Genomic DNA, 25,612 nt, shown 5'->3' with positions numbered 1-25,612 from the left:
GTTCTGAATGCGCTGGAGTCTTTTCTGGAGTTTGGCTGTAGTTCCGGCGTAGAGGGAGTTGCCGTAGTCCAGTCGGCTGGTGACGAGGGCCTGGGTGACCGTCTTCCTGGTTCCGGTGGGGATCCACCGGAAGATCTTGCGTAGCATGCGTAGGATGTTGAAGCATGACGAGGAGACGGCGTTGACATGTCTGGTCATCGAGAGGGAGGAGTCCAGGATGAAGCCCAGGTTGCGTGTGTGTTCTGTTGGTTTGGGTGCGCAGCCCAGGGCAGGGGGCCACCAGGAGTCGTCCCAGGCGGAGGGTGATGATCCCAGGATGAGGACTTCCGTCTTATCTGAGTTCAGTTTTGGCGGCTGTTCATCATCCACTCTGCTACGTCTTTCATCCCTTCGTGTAGGTTGGTTCTGGCGGTTGCGGGGTCGTTGGTGAGGGAGAGGATCAGCTGGGTGTCGTCGGCATAGGAGAGGATGTTGAGGTTGTGTTGGCGTGCGATGGCCGCGAGGGGGCTCATGTAGATGTTGAACAGCGTGGGGCTGAGTGATGAAACTTGTAGTACGCCGCAGATGACTTCGGTGGCCTCGGATCTGAACGGGGGGAGACGGACTCTCTGTGTTCTTCCGGCGAGGAAGAAGATGATCCACTCCAGTGCCTTCTTCTGGATTCCGATGTTGTTCAGGCGCTGCACTAGGGTGCAGTGGCAGACAGTGTCGAATGCTGCGAAGAGGTCCAGGAGGATGAGGGCCACTGCTTCCCCGTTGTCGAGCAGGGCACGGATGTCGTCGGTGGCTGCGATGAGGGCTGTCTCCTTCCAAACTTCGTGCACTCGGTGTTTGATGGTCTGCCGGTAATTCTAGCACTCGTTGCAGGAATCCTGTTTTTATTCCTACTGCTACGCTATGGCAAGCCAATCCACCGGTGTCAGTCCCAGCACCGTGGAGAAAACTCTCTTGGAAAGGAAGTGTCGTGAGCGCATATTACAACTTTTGGGTTTACCTCGTCTACGAGAATTAAATACCACATGGTTTCTATCATTCAGACCAATCTGGCAAGTTTCATCTTACCTGTTCTACGCTGCCTGCTTTGCGGTGAAGAATGCGTGCTAGACATCTGTCTAACACTCCCATCAGTCATGCCAATGGATATAGATACTCTGCTGGACCCGATAACGGTCCATACTCTGTGTTGTCCCCAGAGGCTACCAATCCTGATGACGGCATTCATTGAGATTTCACTGACGCAAATTGCTACTTCTGAGGTACAAGTGGAAACATCGGAAACAAACATCGCTGATGCTTCCAATGCTGAAGCCGATGCTTCATATCTATGTGCGGTTAATCTTCTAAACGAGGTATTCCAACTATCACCTACAACGGTAGATTATTTTTTTGTTTACAGGAATAGAGGATTTCATGTTTTCTCCATCCCTCTACATTGGCTTCTGTTTCAGCACACAGTGTACTGGGAAGACTCTGAATTTGGCCTTTTAAGAACAAAAGACAAAACTTGGAACTTTTCCTATGGTTAATTTTTTTCCTTCCAAATTTGTATTTTTCTTTTTTCTGGCATAAGTAATCTGCTTACAGTAGAACTATTCACAGAGAACAGAATTCTTTGAAGACTTCCAGAGACAAATTGTCATCTTGTCGAACAATTTCGTTATTGTAACCTGGCATGAAATGGTTTCAAATTGTTTCTTCTGTCATTGCGAACCATTTCATCATGTGTATATATTTATGTTCATTCACTTAGCATTCTCTGTACGCATATGCTTAGAATGGAACATTGCTTTAATATGTAGAGCACCATTGCATTTCAAGCTTAGCAACAGTTTTTTCATGCATTTTTAAATATGTTTTAGACATGTTTTTAGCAACTCATGATTAACTTTTTTTAGCATGTTTAGCATTTAGTAATGCCGTTCATTCGAAACTGGAGTGGGTGTTGTGTTTCGATTTAGATACCCGTACATAGGTTTCCCGAATCATGCCCTTACATAGGCACAACTCACATTGCCCCTATTTAGGCATAGTATCCCAGTCCTTATTTAGGCCTCAGCCATGCTATCCAAATACAGGCATGGTCACCTACATCTGTTCAACCCACGTCATGAGTTCTTAGAAACCAGATCCTTAGCCAGTGGGACTTTCCCTGCTTCGATTATTTATTTCTCCAAGTACTCATTTATCAAGCATGAACAACTATTCCTTAGGGGTTCATTCATGACATCTTCCTCTGCCCGACTTTACGTCAATGCTAGCATTCCTAAATACCTTCCGGGTATAAATATACCTTCACTTACCATGGCAAACCACGGCTCGGCTACACAGCTCGATACGGCTCACCATTGCAAGTTCGGAAGGAATTTGAGTCCCCGCCTGATGCTCTGACCGGATGCTGTCATCCTCTTTGCAAAGAATTAAGCTTCCAGTCCTGACTCCCTTTGCGGGGTATTAGGTATTGAGATCCGGAAAGAAATTCCCACCTCTCTCAATCTAAGGTGTGGAGCAGACTAGAACCTAGAGGGACTCTTTGGCATTCTAACTTAGCAATACTAACTACTTCTCACCTCGTACTACACTTAGGTTAGGTACACCCGGGTAGAACTATTTAGAAGCATCAGACGAGTATACACATTTTTAGCCTGTGTTATTTATGTATGTTTATATGAATAGACCATGCTATTGCAGCATTATTTCTTCTTACTGCTTACGCTGTACGTATTATATTTTGCATACTGTCTTGCGATTGTAGCAGCTCCTATCTCTTGCACGAGAAATAAGACTGTTCAATAAATCCTTTTATTGAACTGCCTGTCTATCTACTTCTGTGTAACTCTGAAGAAACTAAGCATGCACGATTGACTGAGTGAATCTGTTATCTATTGTTTCCACAATTCTGAGAACTGTTCCGATTCTAAGGGAAATAACGTTGTCATGTTTATGCGGTTGTCAGAAACTAATCCCTTCTTGTTTATTCGAGAAGTTTCTAGTGACCTCTGAGTTAGCTGGCACATAAAGTAATTAAGTTTAATACACTCGATCGAGGCATACTGGCCTCAGTCCTATGCAAAAACTATAGTGTATATTATTCCAATGCGCAGAGCCTATAACGGAAATAGAAACTACACTACAGCCCGGTAAAGTTAATGACTTTTTTTAAAGGAAGGATGGCTTGAGGGTGATGTAGATGGATGTCAATATAACAGGTACATTTAATTTTTAAGGTACAGCGGAAGGAGGTGAACACATGCTCTTCAGGGTTCCCTTCTAACTTCCTATCACAAAATATTCCTGACAAAATTGTATGATAGTAGGGTTGCCAATAGCCCATAGACCATCAGATTGATTTTTTATCCTGTCTAGGGAATCCAGAAATAAAGAACTGGAACAGATTGGATATCCCCAAGATAGGTTCAACCTGAAAAACCTTCAAAATAATGATCCTGTCTTAATATCTGAGATCTTCAAAGTATTACTCCACCCCTTCTCATGGCAATACAGGGAGAGGAGAATCAGCCCGGTGAAGAAGCATGCCACTATTAGTAGGTGAGGGCACTTACTTCTAAATAGGAGGGATCCCTTGGAAGGCAGTGTCAACGTCCATTCTTCTACCTTTTAATGCATGGGATTGTCAGTGGAGAGAGTGGTGGATGATCCATTGCGTCTCGTCTCCTCTTTCTGACAGTCGATTCATGGGATCACATGCACAGTAAGAGGTTATTTGGGAGTGTAAACAACATAAAATTGTACATGGGTATCTGTCAATAAGGTGGTATTTTTCACCATGGGGTTCTAAGAGACAGACAACTGGAGCTTTGCTTTTGTTGTCGAGAATGTCACTTGGAAGCTTTACATGTAAACAGCTCTGTTATTGATAGTTATTATTGCATGTGTATGTACTTTTGTTTTGGGTAGACTGATACATCTGTTCTGCCTAATATGCAATAGTAAAATATTTGCAAAAATGTGCAGAATATAATGAACTATATCAGCACCAAATTGAGGGGCATATTAGCAAGGGCAGTATTGCCGCTCTAGCTGCACTTTTTGCTGCTAAAGCAGCGATATTTTTATCGCCCTATCAGCAAGCTGTCGCTAACAACTGTTAGCGACAGCTTTATGGCGAAAGCGACCATTTTGGGTGCCGCTTTGCATGTCAGCGATATTTATCACTAATGACATGCAAAGGAGGCGTTGCCAACTTGAAAGCGACTGAAAGCAGTCACAAACACACCTTCCGCCTATTATCAAGGCCCGCGGAGCGATCAAAAACGCACGCTAACCGCATTTATTGCTGGATTTTAACACCTGCTACAATCCTGACTTAGCCATAGTTTCCTATGGGAGGTGGATTCTACGGCTGAATCCTCACCTGCCTATTAGCAACCTTTTCCTTAGAGATGGGAATTCATCGCTGGTATTCCTGTGTTATTGCTGGAGAATCGCAGCTATCGCTGGTTTATTATCGCCTTGGAGATAAACATTGATAATAACGCGTTATCTCAGCGATGTAAACCGGCGATAGCCGGCGATAAAAAATACAGCGCTAAGCGCGCTTAGCGATAATCATCGCAAGTCCTTGCTAATATGGCCCTTAGTTCTTGAAAATATAAGGGAACTCGCGTCTGAATCTCAGAGTAAACACACGTTGTATGTAGTGTACTATATATTCTTCTGTATTACAGATACTTTTAGATTTAATGCCACTCTTTGTGGTGAAAATACCATGCCTTGATCTTTCGTAGACATTTCATCGGCATCATATTCCACCTCCCCAAGTAACAGATTGCAATAGAGCATTTATGTAGATTATTAAAGAAACCGTGAAATACCCACTCAGGGAAGTGAGATGAAGAGCTGTATATTTTAAAAACATTCAAACATAGTAATATCAATATGTAATCCATTTCACAGGAGTGCATGTCAAGTGGATTAAAGTCCTTTGCCAAAATTGCGCCCTCTGGGTATTTTGCAACTATACAAACAATATTTCCTACACATAAGCCTCGATTGCAAGGGACTGGTAATTCATTCTTTTAGCGTTGGTTATTAGCTGTTTCCCCTGGTACCAACAATTCAGTGGGGAAATGCCAGGTATGATTCCAAGCCTCGTAATGATGGCTTTAGGGTTTGAGGTGTGTCCTCTACTTTAGGAAGCAGTTCGATTTTGACCTATCTTTGGTTTGAAAGTCTTGACTTCTGTCTAATCTATTCTGTTCTAATTTCTGCAATATATACCACCTTTTATTCTCATTGTATCTTCTCAGCCATTTATACTCTGAAACAGCATTCAAACACACAAACAAAACATATAGACAGTCTTGGTCTGGACCACGAGGATGACGACTTCTAGACCAGTTGTGCTGAAAGTATTAACTGTTATTTATGAAAAATAGATACATTATTTTCAGATCAATTTAAAAAAGAATAAAAATGTGTCTTTAGTTGGAACTTTAAAAAAAAAATATATATATATATATTTAAAATTGCAACAGAAAATTACAAACCCCGCATTAAGCACATGCCCTCTAAAACTGCGATCTTCATCTTCATAATGGAAATAATGAGCACACTATAAAACATATTTATTCATTTATAGAACTTATATAGCACGAACCTAACAGTCTGAGCTGCAGAACGCTCCACAACCACAACAGGAGTGATCAAGTTTAATAGTTAAATAGTAGGTGAAACAAGATTAGGGCAGAAAAAATAGCTTGAACAGAGTGCTTCATTTCTAAGAAAATTAGGGGGCATAATAATAAGGGCCAGCGATAAATATCTCAAAGCGCGCTTAGCGCGGTCATATTTCTCGAAAGCTATCTCTGGAATTTATCGCCCGGTTAGCACGTTATCAACAACGAGCATCGGCGAGGCGACACAAATTCCAGAGATAGTGTGGATATCCACGGTGGAAAACAGCGGTATCCTAGATGATAGGGCCTGTGGTCTTAGCCAAAGAATCCACCCCCCATGTTAAGTATGCCTTAGTCAGGAATTTACTAACGTTAAATTCCTGTATTAAGGCATACTTAATGCGATTTAAATAATCGCTACCCTTCCTTGTTAATATCGCGAAGCTGCTTTCGCGATATTTTCCCTGGTTGGTTTCACAGCCACGCCTACTTTGCATCTCCTTTGCATTGCAAAGTTAGGCATGCTGGAAACGGGCGCTAAATCAGCAAAACACGCAATAAGGCGATAAAATGATCACCGCTTTTCGGCTGAAAACGGCCGCAACGGCGCCGATAATTTTATAGCGCCGCCTTGTTAATATGCCCCTAAGTGCTCAGAAGGCAACTGAAGCCGGCACCACCCACATATTAAAGAGTGACTCTAAGGTGCTGTAATCATATTACTACACCAAGCAACCAAGAAAAACTCAAACCATAAGTGAAGAGACGTTTGTCAAGGAACCCAAAAAGTGCTACACACACAGCGAAAAATATACCTTACTGGTAAGAAGAACCCTCACTCACCCTAGTGGTGACATGCTTCATCATAGGGTTCCCACTGGAGGAACGGAATGTTCCTCCAGTGTGCTTCTACGCCAGATTTACAGCGGAGCTGGTTGTTGTGAACAGGGTTTTGCGTGTGTGTTCAGTGTGCAGTGAGTAGTGAGGTTAAAAAATACTAGCTATACCCAAAATAATTTTATTCACAGGTCAGGTAGTATCAATAAAAATGTGTACTGGATACCTTAGGGGCTATTTTATTGACCCCTAGTATCTCCAAAGGTCAAGGTCGACATGTTTCAGCTGTCTTTTCAATTTTATGCAGTTTTCTTCAGGACCAGAAAGTGAATATCCCCGGTGGTCCACACTCACTAAGGCGTTTCCTGTCCGTGCGGATATATTGTGTGAAAAATATGACAAAATTTAAAAACAACAGCTCACGGTGATGCCCGTGTTGGCACTCCTAGAATTTCCAGGGGCCACAACCTGTGGAATGGTAAATCACAGAGTTAAGAACATACAAAACAATTATTAGCTTTACAACTACTTATTCTGTGACCAATTAGTTCCCATGCATCACAGGCACTCTCCATTATAGCACCTAGGTTCACCTTTAAGTGGTATGATGTATGGCATCCACCCACTGGATTTATAGTCCAATTATTAGACCCCATGCCCCATATTGTGGACACGATATGCTTTATTTGACATCGCTATTGTCAATAATTATGCCCGCTCAGTGTTGCCAGCAAAATGCTCCATTAACGCCAATGCGGCCAAAGCACTTTTTTTGAGCGTCACCAGGGTGGACAATTTCTGACCCTTTTGTGCAAAATGACCCACTTGTGAAGACAAACAACATAAACATAAAAACCAAACTTCCCCGGGCGGAGAATGATTGGGAGGCTGCAAAAGGTTTAAAAGTTTAAAAATGAAAACGGAAAAAGTGACTTGGCTCACTTACAACACTGGTTAATAGTGCTATCGTCATGGGCTAGCGGTGAGGGTATTCTTCACGCTACTGTTTCACTGTAAAATAGTTTGAGAGATGGCGTTAACAGCGCGGTGATCAAGCAGATTGCACTCTCAATAGCCATAGTATCCACTATGTCTCACGCGCACCATTATCTCACTACTTACTTGAAAGTAACGGCTCCCCTCCCGCAACCTACTTCGTTCGCTTCCGCCGCCCGAATGATGACTCTGAGGGAGCAATGCAGAAGACAAAAGAGGGCTGAGGTCCGATCACGTGACTCACGTGGCTGACATAATTCAGATTAAACACTGATTGAAAGGTAAAGTTTGAATAGGTGAGTCTTCACCTCTCTTCTGAATGCCAAGAGATCTGGGGAATCGGATGTTTTCTTGTGCCATGTTCCCCATCTGGGATGCAAGCAGGAGAAGGCTGGATATGTTTGTTTGTTTATTTGGAGAAAGGGTGGCTCCAATATAACTCTGGCTTTGCTTCTTTTGGGTCTCTGATTTTTTTGTGGTGGTTAATTTATCTTTTAAAAGAGATTAAGTGTCAGCGTCGAGTGATTTGATGCTTATGCTTGCTGCTCTAAAAGTAATTTTAGGTTCCAGAGAGAGACAGTGTAGCGTGCTTATGATGGGGCTAATTCTGTGAACATTAGGCTCAGATGGAGTACTACGTACTTTAACAAACCATTACTGTATAGTTTGTGACTTGTCATAGATAAACATTAGATTAACGTATTAATAGCCATAGCATTTGTATTTTACTGCTATTTTCTAGGTGTTCCTATTTACCCTGGGCAAAATAAAGAATATTTTATATTTGAATAACTAACTGACATGCAGCGGAGGAAGGAAAGAGTCTGAAGAAAGTACCCTGCTAAGATATTTCATGAGGAAGAACACATGAGAGATGCAAAAGAAAGTAATGCTCCGACTACTGCTTTCTTGTAGTCAGACGTGCAGCAGGAAAACGGTGCAATCCCTGCTAAAGCTGAACAATTATTAACAACAAAAGAGGGAGACACAAGATGTCACATCTATCTGAGATTTTACACATGACACTTTCCCCTGATATTCTATTCCAGTAGTGATATTGTATTTACAGTAGTAGTAGGGACAGACATTCCCCTATTTTGTTTTTTCACACCCGACAGATCAAGAAATGCTGTGGGAAGCCACATATGTTTCAGCAGAGATTGAGACTTTTGTGCCCAAAGAGAAAAAGAACAAATCCCAGAAGAAGCAAAAGATCTGTTGAATATAGAATCTCAAACACAAATCCAACCTTGGCGTAGGCCACAGAATGAACCTGAATGGAAGAAGTGAATAGTTCCCATAGATCAGAGGAAATTAGTACCTCAATAAATTCGGAATCTAGTGCGCCTGGTGATAGTGCCAAAGCCCTTCATAAAGCCATTATTACTGTTAGCACTTAGTGATTTGACTGGAGGTCATCTGGGGTCAGATACAACAAAGCAAACAATTTTCATTGGGTTTTCATGCATGGGTGTTTTCTTTTTTTGGGGGGAGGGGTTCAGAAACAGCCCGATGTTGCAAACAACATCCAGAGTGCTAGGTAACATATCCAGGATATGTGCCCGGAGGATCCACGCAGTCACTCCTATCATTAAGGACACTTTCCAAAGAATTGGGTTGGATCTTATGGGCTCCCTAGAAACTTCAGGTACGGAACATAGGTGCAGAATATTGCCTTTTCTACAGGGCCACTCTAGATTTTTTTCATTTTTGCTGAAACCTATATTTTGCTGTCTGCAAAACTCAGTGCCCTTTACCCCTGCTAACCAGGGATAAAGTGCCTGTGCTCCACCTTTCAACCAGATGAATTGCCATACCCTTCTTTTACCTGACCCTGGCCCACCATCTTGTCCGTTCCCTTGGCCTTTACCCTTCTCCCGTTTCCCCTTTCACGATCCTCAAATGTTTCTTATTTGCCTTTTTTCCATACCCCAGTATCCCTCCCCCCCTCCCACTTCCCACCCAATTCTACTATTTGTACATATATATGTATATAGAGATAACTCTTATCACTAGTATATGCTGTAGACCATTGTACTCTCTGCCATTCCTATGTGACGCTTAGAGTTTATTCATTTGTATTGCTTTCTTGAGTGACTCTCTTCCTTTTGAGACTTTACAACTTGTACATTTGCAATTTTTTCTGCTTGTATCTTTTATGTAACGCACGTAATCCGAAGTCCTTATGTATTGAAACTGGTTCTTATGTAAAGTGCTCTGAAACCTCCGGGTAAAGTTTGCACTATATAAAATCGCATTAAATAAATAAATACATGAAATAAACATTGAACTTGCCTTTACTTCCCTAATATATTGTATGAAGTGTACCCAGGGCCTACAAGTTTAAAGTCAACAATAGGCTGCTGCACCCATTGTGTCACCCACTGCACTGACAGTGCATACAAGACTACCAGCCTATCATTTGCAGCCAGACAGTGCACTTTTTAAAAACTGCAATTTGATCTGTCAAAATAAACCTTGAGCATCCTTCTGTATGCAGACGACGTTGTGCTACTTAGTCACACTTATATCGGCCTTAAACGTCTTCTTACTGAAATGCAGAACTACGCAAAGGAAAATAATTTAAAAATCAATCTCAGTAAGACACGTACAATGTCTATAAAGGCCAACAAAAACCAATGCAAGCGCTGGCTGCTCGGTGACACAATAATTGATCCAGCTCGCGAGTATAAATACTTGGGAGTCATATTTGACAAAGAAGGCTCTTTTGCGCACCAAAAGCAGGAAATAAGAAGGAGAGGCGCTCTGATTGCCCTGACGTTGAAAAATCTGGCAACCAAACTGATGGGTCCGACCATGACCCCGCTTCTGAAGGTAATCAAGGCAAAACTGCTGCCCTCGATCACTTATGGCAGCGAGGCGATGAGGGGAGGGACTCCAAGGATCTAGACAGCATACAGGTGATGGCCTATAGAACAATGTTCTCACTCCCGACCTATACATCTCCAGCTCAAATAAGACGAGTTCGGCCTGCAAAAACAAAACAAAGCCAGGCAAGGAGCTTACATCATTTGCTGCCACAAATTAAGAAGCGCTACCACAAACACATTAAACTCTTTGTTATGGAGTGATATACAAAGCAGAGACGCTTCAGAGGCAAGAAAGTACCTCCAGTCAGCTTTGGAGGTCACCAAACTCTCCAAGATCTCCGACAAACAGCTTGGGCATAGCAACTTTAAAAAAAAAAATAGTCTGGAAAAATGTCAAATCACTTTCCTTATTAGCGGACAAGGTCTCATTTTCAAATAGATCACATGCATGGATGACTCTAAACTCCTATAAATCACTAATGCCACAAACATACTTTAACCAGGGGTACCCCAGAGCCATGACAACGAGCTTTTTAAAGTACAGACTAGGGATTCTGCCATGCCCGCGGCACTTACCACCATGGCTGAGGAAGGATGGCAATGAGACCTGCAGGCTATGCAACTCCAGCAACGGGGACATCCTTCACGTAATCTGCTTATGTGAAGACTTGCAACACGCCTATCAATCGCTTCTCAAAGACCAATATAAGCAAAGAGGGATTGGCACTGAAAGACAAGCAGTGCTTGCCTGTTTGAATCCATCAAACATGCAACTAAACTGCAGATTTGTGAAATTCTTGAGAGTGGCCGAACAGAGAATGCCAAAACCGGTGGAGACCACTTCAGAAGCAGGCCAATCAACAGATGCTCACTGACTGTCATCTTACTGAAGATGAACGTCTAGCACTAGTGCTACATCGTTGAGCAAGCAGAGCCCATGGGGGAATCACAGTAACCGGCTGAACAGGACTAGAGCTTCCTAATATAGAGTCCAGGACTAAAGATAGTGAAAAAAGGAATGCACTATATTCAGCTTTGCTGAGGTTCTTCATAATGAATTTTCTATTTTATGACCTATTATAATTGTTTTATAAGGATGTTTTAAGAATTTTTGATACCTGTGATGCAATGGCTTTAATTAACTACGCAAATAAAAAAATTCTGACTTTCTGACTGTCAAAATAAACTCTTTTGATAGGTCCAGACCGTCCCTTTTAGTATTAATAAATCACCCATAAGTAGGCCTTATTGCCTATAAGGCAGGGTAAAGTAGGACATGTACGTGTTTAATGTTTAATATGTCAAGGCTCCAAAACCTATTTTCACTGTAGCAGGGTTAGCTGCTCTATAGGAGACCCCTGGGATACAATATTATATTTAATGATGCTATATCTGGCTTGGAAACCTCTACCAATTGGATTCTTTGACTTTGTGAAATATTTATTACAATCCCAGTTCACTGATGAAGTCGGATTAGTAATAGATTTTTGGGAAAAGGAACTTTAGAAAATCCCCTTTTCTCTAACGCTTCTGGAAGACCTTTTTAGGAGCTACAGCTGTCACTGGGCAGCTGAATAGCTTAATTGATGAAGTAATAAAACAAAACCCAGAGCAGGACAAAGACTTGGGTGTGGGGAGATGTCCTGTTCTTCTGGCAGGATGACCATCTGGGCTGTGCTCAGGAATATGATTAACTTCAAACAGCCCTACCATGTCACAGGCAAATATCAGCTGACACCGGAGAAAGGCACTTTTTTGTTCCCTCAGTCAGGCAGGAACCAATCCTGGGGGCAGAGAATCTGACCCCAGAACTGGATTACAGTGACCACAAAGGAGTGGTTGCTCCTTTTCTTGGCCACACCTTTTGGGGCACTGTGAAATTGTTAGAAGGTAGGCACACATGACGCTGTAACAGTGCGCAGGGCTACAATGGTATTTTTCAACATATTGGTTAGGAAAGGTCCTGGAGTCACCCTCACACACAGGTTGGTTCCCGGCATAAATGTGGTACCCACAATACCCTCCTCTTAATTCTTTCTGGGCCTGTGGAAGAACAGAAGAGGACTGACCTGCTGTCTGTGACCTGAGAAGAGGACAGAAGACTTGACCTGCTCTCCCACTTTTACAGAGGCCAAATAAGTAGACACCAAGTGCCATAAAGCTGACCTCCTGTTCAACCTACAGGGACATAACAAGCTATAGGAGGCCTTTTCTACAACTGCCTAGCTGGCCAGTTCCATCTGGACCTGCCCTGGAGTCTGCGGCTGGCCTCTGCTGAAGTGAGTCTTGAGCCTCAAGTGCAGTCCCCAAGGACCTGACCCTTAGCTTTTGTAAATGTGCTTACCGCCTAACTTTTGCTGCAGCTTTTGTCTTAGAAACCTTCTGTCTCTAAGGACCTCTAGAAGATCGAGACCAACCTGCCAAGCTGAACCGAGAAAGGTGCTTTGCTGCCGGGCCAAATATCCAGGTTGCTACACTGAGAGCTTTTCCGCAGCAGCAATTGAAATTCGGCAGGATCGCGCATAGAAGGTATCCAGTTTTGTGGAACCCTCTGTGGCAATAGTCTGTAGCCTTGCACCGTTAGAAGAATAGGAGCTACAAAAAAGTGACTAAGAGCCCTATTTATATCATGGAGGTCGAGCCTTCTGGAGGTTCAGTTCTGCCCGCCGTCCTTGCAGAGTTCCTTTGGTCTGAGTAATATATAGACTGGGAGAACCACAGTCCATTGTGTTGAAGGGAGATGTATCGTCTTAGCAGGAGCACCCCACATGTAGCGAATAATCCTCTGCCATCAAACAACACTCCATTGGTGTTGGTGTGGCGAGATTCCACCCGTTCAATTGGTATCTCCATCAGCATTGCAGGCTTGCAGTAGAGTACTTTTGGAGGAAATCCGTAGCAGAACGGTTTCTCCATGGTGTAGCTTTGCATCTGAAAGATTGACGCTCGAGTCACTCACCTGACACTAACGTTCTATGTAATCACATCTAGTGAGCACACTGTAAAGCACACCCATCCTATTCTATGATCCTTTCCCTTTCTCACAAGCAGCCAGCAGCAGATAGTGGTTTTGGTGACACATCATTTGTTTTTCCCTGTGGAACCTTTAGTTGTATTTTTCCTTCTTATTTTCTTTCCAATTTTTTACCTTCTATATCTGCCTTTGTATTTTTAAAGCATGACTGGGAGAAGAAACCCCAGATTTACAGACACACAATTGAGAGTCATGGTGGATGAGATCACCAGGGTAGAGCCACACTTGATTGAAGCTCTTGTCCAATCTACAACTAGTATTCAGCAAAGGCAAAAGTGGGGCTGAATTGTCTTAAGAGTGGATGCTGCCTCTAACAGCAGGTGTCCACCGGAGGTATTTAGGAAGTGCTGGATTGATCTGCAAAATAGGGTAATATCTCTGGACACCAATCACACCTAGCAGCCCAGCAGGCTGGTAGTAGTTCTCTGTGTCCTATGCACCTCATGGGAGTAAAGGGTGTATGGGATCCTACACACTGAAGGCTTTGCAAGAATCACAGGTAAAGTGAAGACAGGTAAGTAAAAGCACGTTACAGTAGACAACAAAAAAATAATTATATTTCAGTTCCCCAGGAAATTACATAGAATTGTGTCTTGCAACATGAAGCAAACATTGACATCTCTTAAAAAGGTAAGCCAAATCTAATGTTAACAGCCAGTGTAGGCAAGTCTATCCTAAAAACTTGTAATGTTGCTATATCAATTAACCCAATTTCTTTCCAGTATGTTTTCCAAACTGCCATGAAAATGTACTTCAAGTGTAATGTTTATAAACATCATATAACACGTCTCCATTGTCCGGCCTGATATATCACATGCAGATTCACAAACTAATGTAATGCACCACAACTCCTTTTTATATGCATTCTACACATAATTAGTGTCATAAAGAAGAATTAGAACTATTTCTGTGTTAGTAAGTAATGCACATATGATATAACTGGTGTAGTCACACTTCTCTGAAGACTCTTCTTCACAGTTTTACCTTCTTCACCCTGTCCTCGGAATCTTAGATGTGCAGGGTCTCAGGACAAAGAACATGTACCACTGTTACACAAAACTATGGTGCCTGTGCTTTTTTTCTCTTAACATGGTGAAAGTAACTCAGACACAATTTGTATAAATAAGTACAAATGTTTGCCCTGAATATTTATCCTGGATGCCCCAATCGCCCGTACAACAAAAGAGTCTTGTGAGCCAGGAGGAATCATTTTGCCACACACTTCAGTAGCCATAGAGCCATTTTTCTGCCCTCCCGTAGCAGTCTGTAGGTGTACCGTTAATTGAGTATTTAGGAAAAATAAAACCACATGGCATTGTTGCAGTAAATAGCAACAGCTATCCCCTCAGTTGTCAATTATTCCACATATCATAATGCATTCAAATAAATAACATACCTGCATGTGATGTCTCACTGTCATCATACCCTAACTTAGATCCTAAAAATATGCAATCTATTTGTAACTAGGGGCCAGATGTAGGTAGCCCTTTACCGGTCGGAAACGGCCGAAAATACCGATTTTCGGCAGTTTCCGACCGGTATTGAGCATTTGGGATGTAGGGGACAGAATATCGTCCGAATCGGTAAATTTACTGATTCGGTAAAGTTACCGAATCGGTAAACATTCCGAATTGGAAAAATTACCGAATCGGTAATTTTACCGAATCGCCACGGTTTGCGAATCGGTAAATTTACCGAATCGGTAAATATACCGAATCGGTAAATAAGAAGTTTTAAAATTGAATAATGAGATGTAGGTAAGCTCTTAAATACCGAATTTGCTTGAAATTTGGTATTTAAGAGTCTGTATTTACCATGGATTGAAATCAGGTGGTAACCAGGAGCAGCCTATAAAAAAGGACCCAAAATGCAATACTTTCTACACAATGGCGGCATTCTATGTCATAGGGAGGCGGCTACGGCTACGAGAGGAAGGAGAGAGGGAATGGCAGAGACAGGAGCAGGTCTACAGACAGAGGATCACCTTGTTCATGCTCACAGAGCCAGAGATTCTCCAGAGGTACAGGTTGGCCCCAGACACCATCTTGGACCTCATCAGGGACCTCCACCCACTGTTGGAGCACACTACCCCAAGGGCGCAAGCCATTCCAACCCACGTGCAGGTGCTGTGCAGCCTACACCTGCTTGCGTCTGGGAACTACCAGAGTGTGGTTGCTGTGGTAGGTGGGGTGACCCAGAGCAGCCTGTCACACTTTTCCCACAATTTCCTTGTTGCCATGTTACAGAGGATGGACCATTATATATCTTTCCCTGCAACCCATGCTGAACTGCTCCAAACAAAAACTGACTTTTATCTGATGGAGAGTTTCCCCAATATCATTGGCTGCATTGATGGCACCCACATTCCCATTTGTTCCCCTGCTGCCACCGAATACATATATAGGAATAGAAAGTCCACCCACACCATCAATGTGCAGGTGATCTGCAATGCCAAGTGCGCCATCACTGACCTTGTGGCAAAATTTCCTGGGAGTACCCACGACTCCTCCATATTTACCAACCCCTCAGCCAACTCCAACGACATCACTCCCTCTCAAACCCTCTGCGACTCCCTAGCCTCGTTCTTCCACAACAAAATCGCAGACATCCATAACAGCTTCGACAACCAACTCGGAGACCAACCCACCCAACCTTCTGCCGTACCCTCACCCCCCTTGAACATCCTTACTGATTGGAACCCAATCTCCACTGAGGACACCATCCGCCTGATGAACTCCATCCACTCAGGATCCCCCACAGACCCATGCCCTCACCATATCTTCAACAAAGCTGACTCCATCATAGCACCACACCTCCGAGACGTCATCAACTGCTCCCTCAACTCTGCCACCTTCTCGGAAAGCTGGAAACACGCCGAACTCAGCGCCCTTCTGAAAAAACCAACAGCTGACCCCACCGAACTCAAAAACTACCGCCCCATCTCGCTCCTACCATTCCCGGCCAAAGTCATCGAGAAAGCCGTCAACAGCCAGCTCGCCGCCTTCCTCGAAACCAACAAATACCTCGACTCCTCACAGTCCGGCTTCCGAGCAAAACACAGCACTGAGACCGCACTCATCGCAGCAACAGACGACATTCGAACTCTATTAGACAATGGAGACACAGTCGCCCTCATCCTCCTTGACCTCTCCGCAGCCTTCGACACAGTCTGTCAAGACAGCCTCCTACAACGCCTCAGAAACATCAGAATCCAAGGAAAAGCACTGGATTGGATCAACTCATTCCTTACCGGAAGAACTCAGAGAGTCCGCCTTCCACCATTCAAGTCAGAAGCCACTGAAGTCATCTGCGGCGTACCACAAGGATCTTCACTCAGCCCCACTCTCTTCAACGTATACATGAGCCCCCTCGCGACCATCGCACGCCAACACAACCTCAACATCATCTCCTACGCTGATGACACTCAACTGATCCTCTCACTCACCAAAGACCCGAACACCGCCAAAACCAACCTACATAAAGGAATGAAAGAAGTAGCCGAGTGGATGAAACACAGCCGTCTGAAACTGAACTCAGACAAAACAGAAGTCCTTATCTTAGGCACCTCCCCTTCCGCCTGGGATGACTCTTGGTGGCCAGAGGCCCTTGGAAAAGCACCCATCCCGACGGACCACGCACGGAACCTGGGCATCATCCTGGACTCCTCACTCTCGATGAACAGACAAGTCAACGCCGTTTCATCATCGTGCTTCAACATTCTTCGCATGCTCAAAAAAACATTTCGCTGGATCCCCACCGAAACCAGAAAAACGGTCACCCACGCACTGGTCACGAGCCGCCTGGACTACGGTAACACCCTTTACGCCGGCACCACCGTAAAACTTCAGAAAAAACTCCAACGCATCCAGAACGCTTCAGCCAGACTCATACTAAACATCCCACGCAAAGACCACATTTCTAGTCACCTGAAAAACCTCCACTGGCTCCCCGTCAATAAGAGAATAACATTCCGCCTCTTAAATCACGCACACAAAGCACTTTACGAACTCGGACCCGAATGCCTCAACACACGACTTTCCTTCTACACCCCCTCCCGCCAGCTACGCTCCTCCAACCAAGCCCTTGCTGCCGTACTCCGCATCAACAAAACCACCATGGGAGGAAGATCCTTCTCCTACCTGGCTGCTAAAACCTGGAACTCACTCCCCATTCACCTTCGCCTCACTCAGAACCACCTAGCATTCAGAAAGCAACTTAAAACTTGGATATTCGACAAGTAATTCCCCACCCTTCCACAAGCGCCTTGAGACCCTCTGGGTATGTAGCGCGCTATATAAATTATTTGACTTTGACTTTGATATTTCAAAACAGCGGTATCTATGCACGGCTGACAGCAGGGGAATTTGGTGAAGGATACCTCCTAGGTGAGACACAGTGTGCGACCCCATTAACACCTATTGCAGTAAGAAGTACATGTATGCATGTGAGTAATGTATTCCCATTTCCTTTTAGGAGACAGAGCATATGCCCTCCGCTCCTTCATACTCACCACCTACTTCAACCCCTCAACACCCAGCCAAAGGAGATATAACAGGGCCCACAAGAGCACAAGAAATATTGTGGAGCGTACCTTTGGTATATGGAAGAGCAGGTTCAGGTGCCTGCACAAGAGTGGAGGTGCCCGGCAGTATACCCCCATCACCTGCTGTAAAATCATTGCTGCCTGTGCTATGTTGCACAACCTTGCTGTGCAGAAGGGCACTGAGGTGGAGTTGTCAGACTTTGAGGATCATGACGACGAGATTGCTGTGCCTGAAACACAACCTGCTGGACTGTCAACACCAAGTGATGGCAGATACAGACGTGAGGAGATTACACGCAACTATTTCTGAGTATGTAATGAGACACAGACAGGTTGTGTATGGGACCAACGTATTTTAATGGTGCCACAACGTTCAAGCACTTAAGTGCAACAAAATAAACATTATAAACGTGGGGACTGTATGTCCAGGGTTACTTCACCCATGACCAATAATGTCACTTGCGCCCGCGCTTTCCTGAGCCACTAGGATGTTGTTCGCTTTGTTCAGCGTGTCCTGCAGCCTCAGCTTGGTGCCTGGTAAATATCCAGGTTGCTACACTGAGAGCTTTTCCGCAGCAGCAATTGAAATTCGGCAGGATCGCGCATAGAAGGTATCCGGTTTTGTGGAACCCTCTGTGGCAATAGTCTGTAGCCTTGCACCGTTAGAAGAATAGGAGCTACAAAAAAGTGACTAAGAGCCCTATTTATATCATGGAGGTCGAGCCTTCTGGAGGTTCAGTTCTGCCCGCCGTCCTTGCAGAGTTCCTTTGGTCTGAGTAATATATAGACTGGGAGAACCACAGTCCATTGTGTTGAAGGGAGATGTATCGTCTTAGCAGGAGCACCCCACATGTAGCGAATAATCCTCTGCCATCAAACAACACTCCATTGGTGTTGGTGTGGCGAGATTCCACCCGTTCAATTGGTATCTCCATCAGCATTGCAGGCTTGCAGTAGAGTACTTTTGGAGGAAATCCGTAGCAGAACGGTTTCTCCATGGTGTAGCTTTGCATCTGAAAGATTGACGCTCGAGTCACTCACCTGACACTAACGTTCTATGTAATCACATCTAGTGAGCACACTGTAAAGCACACCCATCCTATTCTATGATCCTTTCCCTTTCTCACAAGCAGCCAGCAGCAGATAGTGGTTTTGGTGACGCATCATTTGTTTTTCCTGTGGAACCTTTAGTTGTATTTTTCCTTCTTATTTTCTTTCCAATTTTTTACCTTCTATATCTGCCTTTGTATTTTTAAAGCATGACTGGGAGAAGAAACCCCAGATTTACAGACACACAATTGAGAGTCATGGTGGATTAGATCACCAGGGTAGAGCCACACTTGATTGAAGCTCTTGTCCAATCTACAACTAGTATTCAGCAAAGGCAAAAGTGGGGCTGAATTGTCTTAAGAGTGGATGCTGCCTCTAACAGCAGGTGTCCACCGGAGGTATTTAGGAAGTGCTGGATTGATCTGCAAAATAGGGTAATATCTCTGGACACCAATCACACCTAGCAGCCCAGCAGGCTGGTAGTAGTTCTCTGTGTCCTATGCACCTCATGGGAGTAAAGGGTGTATGGGATCCTACACACTGAAGGCTTTGCAAGAATCACAGGTAAAGTGAAGACAGGTAAGTAAAAACACGTTACAGTAGACAACAAAAAAATAATTATATTTCAGTTCCCCAGGAAATTACATAGAATTGTGTCTTGCAACATGAAGCAAACATTGACATCTCTTAAAAAGGTAAGCCAAATCTAATGTTAACAGCCAGTGTAGGCAAGTCTATCCTAAAAACTTGTAATGTTGCTATATCAATTAACCCAATTTCTTTCCAGTATGTTTTCCAAACTGCCATGAAAATGTACTTCAAGTGTAATGTTTATAAACATCATATAACACGTCTCCATTGTCCGGCCTGATATATCACATGCAGATTCACAAACTAATGTAATGCACCACAACTCCTTTTTATATGCATTCTACACATAATTAGTGTCATAAAGAAGAATTAGAACTATTTCTGTGTTAGTAAGTAATGCACATATGATATAACTGGTGTAGTCACACTTCTCTGAAGACTCTTCTTCACAGTTTTACCTTCTTCACCCTGTCCTCGGAATCTTAGATGTGCAGGGTCTCAGGACAAAGAACATGTACCACTGTTACACAAAACTATGGTGCCTGTGCTTTTTTTCTCTTAACATGGTGAAAGTAACTCAGACACAATTTGTATAAATAAGTACAAATGTTTGCCCTGAATATTTATCCTGGATGCCCCAATCGCCCGTACAACAAAAGAGTCTTGTGAGCCAGGAGGAATCATTTTGCCACACACTTCAGTAGCCATAGAGCCATTTTTCTGCCCTCCCGTAGCAGTCTGTAGGTGTACCGTTAATTGAGTATTTAGGAAAAATAAAACCACATGGCATTGTTGCAGTAAATAGCAACAGCTATCCCCTCAGTTGTCAATTATTCCACATATCATAATGCATTCAAATAAATAACATACCTGCATGTGATGTCTCACTGTCATCATACCCTAACTTAGACTCTAAAAATATGCAATCTATTTGTAACTAGGGGCCAGATGTAGGTAGCCCTTTACCGGTCGGAAACGGCCGAAAATACAGATTTTCGGCCGTTTCCGACCGGTATTGAGCATTTGGGATGTAGGGGACAGAATATCGTCCGAATCGGTAAATTTACTGATTCGGTAAAGTTACTGAATCGGTAAACATTCCAAATTGGAAAAATTACCGAATCGGTAATTTTACCGAATCGCAACGGTTTGCGAATCGGTAAATTTACCGAATCGGTAAATATACCGAATCGGTAAATAAGAAGTTTTAAAATTGAATAATGAGATGTAGGTAAGCTCTTAAATACCGAATTTGCTTGAAATTTGGTATTTAAGAGTCTGTATTTACCATGGATTGAAATCAGGTGGTAACCAGGAGCAGCCTATAAAAAAGGACCCAAAATGCAATACTTTCTACACAAGGGCGGCATTCTATGTCATAGGGAGGCGGCTACGGCTACGAGAGGAAGGAGAGAGGGAATGGCAGAGACAGGAGCAGGTCTACAGACAGAGGATCACCTTGTTCATGCTCACAGAGCCAGAGATTCTCCAGAGGTACAGGTTGGCCCCAGACACCATCTTGGACCTCATCAGGGACCTCCACCCACTGTTGGAGCACACTACCCCAAGGGCGCACGCCATTCCAACCCACGTGCAGGTGCTGTGCAGCCTACACCTGCTTGCGTCTGGGAACTACCAGAGTGTGGTTGCTGTGGTAGGTGGGGTGACCCAGAGCAGCCTGTCACACTTTTCCCACAATTTCCTTGTTGCCATGTTACAGAGGATGGACCATTATATATCTTTCCCTGCAACCCATGCTGAACTGCTCCAAACAAAAACTGACTTTTATCTGATGGAGAGTTTCCCCAATATCATTGGCTGCATTGATGGCACCCACATTCCCATTTGTCCCCCTGCTGCCACCGAATACATATATAGGAATAGAAAGTCCACCCACACCATCAATGTGCAGGTGATCTGCAATGCCAAGTGCGCCATCACTGACCTTGTGGCAAAATTTCCTGGGAGTACCCACGACTCCTCCATATTTACCAACCCCTCAGCCAACTCCAACGACATCACTCCCTCTCAAACCCTCTGCGACTCCCTAGCCTCGTTCTTCCACAACAAAATCACAGACATCCATAACAGCTTCGACAACCAACTCGGAGACCAACCCACCCAACCTTCTGCCGTACCCTCACCCCCTTGAACATCCTTACTGATTGGAACCCAATCTCCACTGAGGACACCATCCGCCTGATGAACTCCATCCACTCAGGATCCCCCACAGACCCATGCCCTCACCATATCTTCAACAAAGCTGACTCCATCATAGCACCACACCTCCGAGACGTCATCAACTGCTCCCTCAACTCTGCCACCTTCTCGGAAAGCTGCAAACACGCCGAACTCAGCGCCCTTCTGAAAAAACCCACAGCTGACCCCACCGAACTCAAAAACTACCGCCCCATCTCGCTCCTACCATTCCCGGCCAAAGTCATCGAGAAAGCCGTCAACAGCCAGCTCGCCGCCTTCCTCGAAACCAACAAATCCCTCGACTCCTCACAGTCCGGCTTCCAAGCAAAAGACAGCACTGAGACCGCACTCATCGCAGCAACAGACGACATTCGAACTCTATTAGACAATGGAGACACAGTCGCCCTCATCCTCCTTGACCTCTCCGCAGCCTTCGACACAGTCTGTCAAGACAGCCTCCTACAACGCCTCAGAAACATCAGAATCCAAGGAAAAGCACTGGATTGGATCAACTCATTCCTTACCGGAAGAACTCAGAGAGTCCGCCTTCCACCATTCAAGTCAGAAGCCACTGAAGTCATCTGCGGCGTACCACAAGGATCTTCACTCAGCCCCACTCTCTTCAACGTATACATGAGCCCCCTCGCGACCATCGCACGCCAACACAACCTCAACATCATCTCCTACGCTGATGACACTCAACTGATCCTCTCACTCACCAAAGACCCGAACACCGCCAAAACCAACCTACATAAAGGAATGAAAGAAGTAGCCGAGTGGATGAAACACAGCCGTCTGAAACTGAACTCAGACAAAACAGAAGTCCTTATCTTAGGCACCTCCCCTTCCGCCTGGGATGACTCTTGGTGGCCAGAGGCCCTTGGAAAAGCACCCATCCCGACGGACCACGCACGGAACCTGGGCATCATCCTGGACTCCTCACTCTCGATGAACAGACAAGTCAACGCCGTTTCATCATCGTGCTTCAACATTCTTCGCATGCTCAAAAAAACACTTCGCTGGATCCCCACCGAAACCAGAAAAACGGTCACCCACGCACTGGTCACGAGCCGCCTGGACTACGGTAACACCCTTTACGCCGGCACCACCGTAAAACTTCAGAAAAAACTCCAACGCATCCAGAACGCTTCAGCCAGACTCATACTAAACATCCCACGCAAAGACCACATTTCTAGTCACCTGAAAAACCTCCACTGGCTCCCCGTCAATAAGAGAATAACATTCCGCCTCTTAAACCACGCACACAAAGCACTTTACGAACTCGGACCCGAATGCCTCAACACACGACTTTCCTTCTACACCCCCTCCCGCCAGCTACGCTCCTCCAACCAAGCCCTTGCTGCCGTACTCCGCATCAACAAAACCACCATGGGAGGAAGATCCTTCTCCTACCTGGCTGCTAAAACCTGGAACTCACTCCCCATTCACCTTCGCCTCACTCAGAACCACCTAGCATTCAGAAAGCAACTTAAAACTTGGATATTCGACAAGTAATTCCCCACCCTTCCACAAGCGCCTTGAGACCCTCTGGGTATGTAGCGCGCTATATAAATTATTTGACTTTGACTTTGATATTTCAAAACAGCGGTATCTATGCACGGCTGACAGCAGGGGAATTTGGTGAAGGATACCTCCTAGGTGAGACACAGTGTGCGACCCCATTAACACCTATTGCAGTAAGAAGTACATGTATGCATGTGAGTAATGTATTCCCATTTCCTTTTAGGAGACAGAGCATATGCCCTCCGCTCCTTCATACTCACCACCTACTTCAACCCCTCAACACCCAGCCAAAGGAGATATAACAGGGCCCACAAGAGCACAAGAAATATTGTGGAGCGTACCTTTGGTATATGGAAGAGCAGGTTCAGGTGCCTGCACAAGAGTGGAGGTGCCCGGCAGTATACCCCCATCACCTGCTGTAAAATCATTGCTGCCTGTGCTATGTTGCACAACCTTGCTGTGCAGAAGGGCACTGAGGTGGAGTTGTCAGACTTTGAGGATCATGACGACGAGATTGCTGTGCCTGAAACACAACCTGCTGGACTGTCAACACCAAGTGATGGCAGATACAGATGTGAGGAGATTACACGCAACTATTTCTGAGTATGTAATGAGACACAGACAGGTTGTGTATGGGACCAACGTATTTTAATGGTGCCACAACGTTCAAGCACTTAAGTGCAACAAAATAAACATTATAAACGTGGGGACTGTATGTCCAGGGTTACTTCACCCATGACCAATAATGTCACTTGCGCCCGCGCTTTCCTGAGCCACTAGGATGTTGTTCGCTTTGTTCAGCGTGTCCTGCAGCCTCAGCTTGGTGCCTGGTAAATATCCAGGTTGCTACACTGAGAGCTTTTCCGCAGCAGCAATTGAAATTCGGCAGGATCGCGCATAGAAGGTATCCGGTTTTGTGGAACCCTCTGTGGCAATAGTCTGTAGCCTTGCACCGTTAGAAGAATAGGAGCTACAAAAAAGTGACTAAGAGCCCTATTTATATCATGGAGGTCGAGCCTTCTGGAGGTTCAGTTCTGCCCGCCGTCCTTGCAGAGTTCCTTTGGTCTGAGTAATATATAGACTGGGAGAACCACAGTCCATTGTGTTGAAGGGAGATGTATCGTCTTAGCAGGAGCACCCCACATGTAGCGAATAATCCTCTGCCATCAAACAACACTCCATTGGTGTTGGTGTGGCGAGATTCCACCCGTTCAATTGGTATCTCCATCAGCATTGCAGGCTTGCAGTAGAGTACTTTTGGAGGAAATCCGTAGCAGAACGGTTTCTCCATGGTGTAGCTTTGCATCTGAAAGATTGACGCTCGAGTCACTCACCTGACACTAACGTTCTATGTAATCACATCTAGTGAGCACACTGTAAAGCACACCCATCCTATTCTATGATCCTTTCCCTTTCTCACAAGCAGCCAGCAGCAGATAGTGGTTTTGGTGACACATCATTTGTTTTTCCTGTGGAACCTTTAGTTGTATTTTTCCTTCTTATTTTCTTTCCAATTTTTTACCTTCTATATCTGCCTTTGTATTTTTAAAGCATGACTGGGAGAAGAAACCCCAGATTTACAGACACACAATTGAGAGTCATGGTGGATTAGATCACCAGGGTAGAGCCACACTTGATTGAAGCTCTTGTCCAATCTACAACTAGTATTCAGCAAAGGCAAAAGTGGGGCTGAATTGTCTTAAGAGTGGATGCTGCCTCTAACAGCAGGTGTCCACCGGAGGTATTTAGGAAGTGCTGGATTGATCTGCAAAATAGGGTAATATCTCTGGACACCAATCACACCTAGCAGCCCAGCAGGCTGGTAGTAGTTCTCTGTGTCCTATGCACCTCATGGGAGTAAAGGGTGTATGGGATCCTACACACTGAAGGCTTTGCAAGAATCACAGGTAAAGTGAAGACAGGTAAGTAAAAACACGTTACAGTAGACAACAAAAAAATAATTATATTTCAGTTCCCCAGGAAATTACATAGAATTGTGTCTTGCAACATGAAGCAAACATTGACATCTCTTAAAAAGGTAAGCCAAATCTAATGTTAACAGCCAGTGTAGGCAAGTCTATCCTAAAAACTTGTAATGTTGCTATATCAATTAACCCAATTTCTTTCCAGTATGTTTTCCAAACTGCCATGAAAATGTACTTCAAGTGTAATGTTTATAAACATCATATAACACGTCTCCATTGTCCGGCCTGATATATCACATGCAGATTCACAAACTAATGTAATGCACCACAACTCCTTTTTATATGCATTCTACACATAATTAGTGTCATAAAGAAGAATTAGAACTATTTCTGTGTTAGTAAGTAATGCACATATGATATAACTGGTGTAGTCACACTTCTCTGAA

Source organism: Lissotriton helveticus, chromosome 1_1 (assembly GCF_964261635.1).
Source record: "Lissotriton helveticus chromosome 1_1, aLisHel1.1, whole genome shotgun sequence".
Taxonomy (NCBI): domain Eukaryota; kingdom Metazoa; phylum Chordata; class Amphibia; order Caudata; family Salamandridae; genus Lissotriton; species Lissotriton helveticus.
Note: the sequence above shows the minus strand (reverse complement) of the source record.